The sequence below is a fragment of the Cupressus sempervirens genome, chromosome 8 (genome assembly GCF_028749045.1).
Source record: "Cupressus sempervirens isolate cs-2001-9-10 chromosome 8, ASM2874904v1, whole genome shotgun sequence".
NCBI classification, from domain to species: domain Eukaryota; kingdom Viridiplantae; phylum Streptophyta; class Pinopsida; order Cupressales; family Cupressaceae; genus Cupressus; species Cupressus sempervirens.
In genome coordinates, this window is record NC_143125.1 from 59,922,234 (window position 1) to 59,928,191 (window position 5,958).

Consider the following 5,958-nt stretch of genomic DNA (forward strand, 5'->3'; position numbering starts at 1 on the left):
TTGGCTAGATCATAAGAATGGTCATATTTTACAATCTTGTAGTTGAGTCAACTGCCATACAAGAAACACTATTTAGTCAGCTTCACTGAAAGAACTTGTGTTCTATGGCTCTAACTACAAATTATATCAAGGGATCTAAAAATTGTGTCAATTGAAATCCCACTTTTGTTCCACATGACTCTAGTATTTTTTTGAGAACCTCCTTCGCATCACTTCTCATACTCTTTGGCCTATCTAGGGTAGGGTACCCTGATACCATGTGAATAATCTTTTTTGATATTTTGATTGGTCCATTCTCTAACCAAATTTGATTATCATGTATATGGCTTAGTATGATCTTAATCCATTCAATTTTGAAGCCCTGAGGAAATTCTAGGGCATGCATCAACCCTTTTCACTTGACAATCTTATTTTCTTCCCTCAAAACACCATTATCACACAATGCAGGTTTCCCTAATCTTCATGTCTCCAACTACTTCAATCTTTCCATTATAGAAACATTGACCATCCTAAATCCTTAGAATCTTTGGTGGTATCATGGATAATGCACCAGATGGATCTCCCTTCTATGTGATCTCATGGATTTCTCAGAATATGGGATGTATCACATCATTAATAATTAACTAAACATTGAAAACTTATTTCCCCTCTTTCCTAGTTGTTGTTGAAGAACTAGTCATCATATCGATTCACTAGGATTTGTGAAATATGAAACAGTGTAACTTGACACAAGCTAAATACCTCTCAAATTTGATGAATGATGTTGATTTGGAGTAGAATTTGGTTTGCAAACACTTTAATCTCCTTTTTCTAATCACCTTCATGCTCTTCACCCTCTTCAAACTCTGGTAGGTGCAAATAAGTCAAAAATTGACTATATAACCCTTCAAATTTGGCATTAATTGATCAGTTCTTATACAACTATAAACTTAGCTATTATAGGACTTTCAACATGCTTGGCTAACATAGTGAGCTCAACTATCACCAGCATATCTCCATTACTTGGCTATAACTAATATTTTCTAAATATTCAGTAGCAAAATAGAAAAAAACATATCAATTGAATATCTCTTTCTTCTAAACAACTCATTGCATCTTAATTCATGCATATATAATCTTTTCATATTTTAGATATTTGGAACCAATGCATAATATTACATTTCAAATATCAATTCCACACATACCTTTAATTGCCTAGTTCTGGGTGATGTGATCACCTAATCCATTAGATGAAGTGGCCTCATCTTGAATTGATGTGTTGAAATCTTACTTCTTTCTCCATGTCTTGTTCATTTACATCTTCACATTTTAAGTATCAACCTTTCCTTTGCCTTTGTTGTCTTCATTGCTCAGTATAGGTGACCAAGATGGATAGTTTTTGCTGACATGACCAATCTTAAGACAACTAAAGCACACAATCTTATTCAACCATCTCTTGTAATTTTCTTTGAAATGTGTCCTAATGTAATTTTCAGGGATATGACCATATTCTTGGCAACAGTGACAACTATACCTTGTGTTGTAATCTCAATCATAAAAATTTCCATTATGACGTCCCTTTATCTATTTGTTTAATGTCCACTTGGATTTGGATTTTCATTTATATTCCTTGTGTCCATATTTCTAACAGTTGTAAAAATAACCTTCAAATCTCTAATTTTTGGTGGTCTTGGTCCTGGATTCATGTGCCTAATGTTCTTGCTTCTTACATTTATGATAGTGTCACTTAAATTTCTACTTAGGGTTTTGATTTCTAGTGTTTCTCCTACAAACATTTGTTTTGTGACCCAATTTTCCATAGTGATGAGAAGTGGGTTTGTTATACTTTCCTTTATTGGTCATTTGTTCATGACTCCTAGATGATTCTCCTTGATCAGTAGTAGAATATCCCAAACTAGTAGTGTCATTCTTTGGCCTTGGTGCTTCCATCAAGTTTTCAAAGTACTTGATGGCTTCACTAGGCTTGTTAAGCTTTTCTTTCTTAGCCTTCAATTCATTCTATAGTAGGGTATTCTATGTTTCCAAAGTTGTAATCTCAATGTCTTTCCTATTCAATTTTTGATTTGCAATCATCAGTTGATTCATTGTATCCAATTGCATGTCTGCAAGCTTTCATAAATCTAGTGGCTTTCCTCAAGTCTATTATCAAGAAGTCTTTTGTCTTTCTAAATCAGGGCTCTATCTTCTTCATCTTTCTTTCTTAGTTCATCTATCTCACACAACAGTAATGATTGAGCTTCTTGTTCTATTTTTAGGTTCCTAACTTCTTCACTTAAGGCACTGTTCTTTTCCATAAGATATGCATTGCTACATCAAACTCTTCTTAGTTTTCATCCTTAAATAATCTATTAGTGTCTACTTCTTGATATTGGGTGTCATCTTGTTGAATAGCTATCTCCTCTCTTCATTTTAATGAATGATGCAGCTCATCTTTTGCCTTGTTGAGTTGATGTAGGGAAAGTTGTATTTCAATCTTCTAGTTCTTAATAGTCTTTACCAACTTGTAGGCTTCCATCTTCAAGATCTTACTTCAAGTTATAGAGAACCAAGCTCTGATACCAAATTTTGGAAATACCAATGGGAAACTAAGTTCTAAGAGAGGGGGGGTGTGAATCAACACTTAAAACTTTAACTTTAAAAAAAATTCACCATACATCCATCTCATAACTTTGCATGTAGACTAAAATAACTAACCATTCATCACATCCATTGAATAAAATAAATTAACACATAACACATAAGATTTTGGTTACCTAGAAACCCTCCAAGGAGAAGATAAAATTGGGGTGGGGATGACACCCATAGATCTTCACTACTACAATTGTAAAGTATGGCCAATTATGGCTATAAAGTTTTGACCATAAATTGTGATCTACCTTGTGAGGGGTCTACCCTATTAAATGCTTACAAAGACTATTAGGTATCACCTTGCTAAAGGATTTTTACTCACAATTAAATAAGCACTTGTTTAAGATATTCACAACAACCTATTAGGACTGCTTGGTTAAGAGATTTAATCTCCATCACCTGTTAGAATGATTCAACACCTGATCTTTGGTTAGAACCTTTCTACTTGATTTTAGATATCCTCTTTACTAATTGTTTCTTAATCCTTCTAATCAGATCTATCCTTTATAATCCTCTCACTACTTATCTATGTTCCTTTATACTGATTCTACTTTGCATAACTCTATCATAACCATCATAGCCACCGAATGTCTTCTCAAATCTTAGCATTCATCTCCTCATGCATTGATAAACTTCTTAGAATTTACCTTTCTTAAATAAACATAGGTGGATATGGAATAGGTTAGAATCAATGACTGTAGTTTATAATGCTTCCCTTAATCCAATTGGTTACATGTATTGCATAGGGATTCGTAACATGACTCCATTCTTATCTCTTATAATTGTAAATTCATGATTATGTTAGCCTAAAATATTTTATATAGAAGTTTGTGCCATAACAAATAACTATGCCAAAAAAAATTCACTCAACATCAATAGGCTTTGATGCTTGGCCTTCACTATGCTCTAAATGTTGTTATTCATCTTCTATAGAACTCGACACTTACTATTATTTGACACCTAAATCACTCGACATGTATAGATTGCTTGACACTAGAGTGACTCGACACATACTATCTACTTAGCACTGACTAATATTACTCAGCATGCACTATCTAGAAACTTAAGCTTGGAATTCTTTGATTACTTAGCTTGCACTGATTGCTCGGCTCACTTTGATCACTTGACATACACTTTACACTCAGCTTACACTATTCTTTGCTAAATAATGACTAAGTGTTTTGTCACTATAATGTCAAAACCAAAATGAGATTAACATGGAGTGCTTCTCATGTGATAAATCATCATTGGGAAAGAAGATAATTTGGGATGATAAAACTCATTCCTTTACTATCTCCAACTTGAAGTGTTTCTCTCATTAGTAGAGTATTTAGGGAAGAGTGTTTCTCATGACAATGTCGTCAAGTGTAATAATTTTTCTTAAAAATCTTGTTTTAGTTTTTTTATTGTTTTGTGATGGCCAATATGTAATAGGCACCCTAGAAATGTCCAATAATTGAACCAACTACTAGATTTTAATGTTATTTCCATAGATGTTGAAACCACATAACATGAACAAGAAGGAATTTATGCAAACTGAAAATTGAACCACTGCTGAAATAATATTAGCTCTCAAACTAATCAAATCAAAGACATAGCAATGAATTCTAAAGGCCAAACGCAAGGGAATGATGTCTAGAATGTCACAAGAGAGGATAGGCATCCTCTAATGCCAAGAACAAATCTATAACTCACAATCAAATGCAATTCACCATAATTGGATGCTAAACAATGAAGCTCCCACCTCTATTTATACTTTCCCTATACCCTTCTAGAAGGAAATCAAATGTTTATTAATTGCATTTACTAGAAGCTTCCCCCTTCCAATAATCATTGCACTCTTTAGAAACTCCTCCCTTGCAATTCAATAATTAATTAAATTAATTAAATATAAAGTCACCTTTTAATTTTAATTTATTTATGACTTTATAAGAAATTAATTTAATTAATTTCCCCTTATTTCTCCACTTAGCCTTTGGAGAATGTGAAGGCTAAGAACTCCACTTAGTTGCTAAAAGATGGGGACATTACAGTCCACACTCCTTGAAATTTCTTTTCCTCAAGAAATTTTAGTCCTATTTGCTATAGTACCTACTCACTCTCCTAAGTAGCATCTTCCTCTAGCAGGTATCTCCATTTGACTAAATATTCTTTAATCAACATATTTCATAGAGTCCTTTCCCTAGTATCTAGAATAGCCTCAAGAATCAATATGAGCTTTCCCTCCTCATCTAATGGTGACAATTTTACAGAAGGCACAACTATCTGACTGATTGCTTTCTTAAGCCTCGACACATGAAACACAGTATGCACTTGACTACCCTCTAGAAGCTCAATCTCATAAGAAACCTCACCCACCTTGTGAATCACTCTATAGGGGCCATAAAACCTAGGCTTAAACTTCTTTTCTCCACTCTTCTTGAGTGATGACTATTTGTATGGTTGTAGCCTCAAGTAAACCATATCCCCAACCTTGAAGTTGTGCTCTATCCAGTGCTAGTTAGCATACAATTTCTATTGGTTTTGGGCTTGTTGTATATTCTTCTTGAGCACCCTCAAAATATCCTAACTATCTTGCAAGAAGTGTTTTGATTTGGGCACTCTACTATTCCCAAAAACTAGATCCATGAAACTAGGTGCTTCTTAATCATACAGTGCCATGAATGGAGTCATCTTGATGGACATATAATAAGTGGTGTTCTAACAGTACTCTCCCATATGTACCCATTTGACCCAATCCCTCTATTGTATAGTCACATAGTTCGTCAGATATCCTTCCACCCATTTATTCGCAATCTCTATCTGCCCATCTATCTGTGGATGATAACTAGTACTAGGTGTAAGATCTATACCACACAACCTAAACAATTCCTACTAAAATGTACTCATAAATTTACTATCCTAATCACTAACAATAAAACTAGGTAGCCCGTGTAACCTGAATATCTCTCTAAAGAAAAGATCAACCACCTATTATGTTGTGTAAGTGGATGAAATAGAAAAGAAGTGAGCAAACTTCATCAACCAGTCAACTATCACATAGATGCAATCTTTCCCCTATACTCATACTAACTCACTGATGAATTCCATAGAAATAATTTCCCATTTCCTATCCGGAATGGATAAAGGTTGTAACAACCCTATAGGATATGTGTGTTCTCCCTTATTCTATTGGCAAACTATACACTCCCAGACATGTTTCTAAACACCATCTTTGAGCCCTTTCCATGTGAACCACTCACAGATCTTCCTATAGATCTTAAAGACCCCTAGATGTCTAGCTATAGGTGCATTGTGAAATGCCTTTAGTATTACCTCCTTAAACTATGA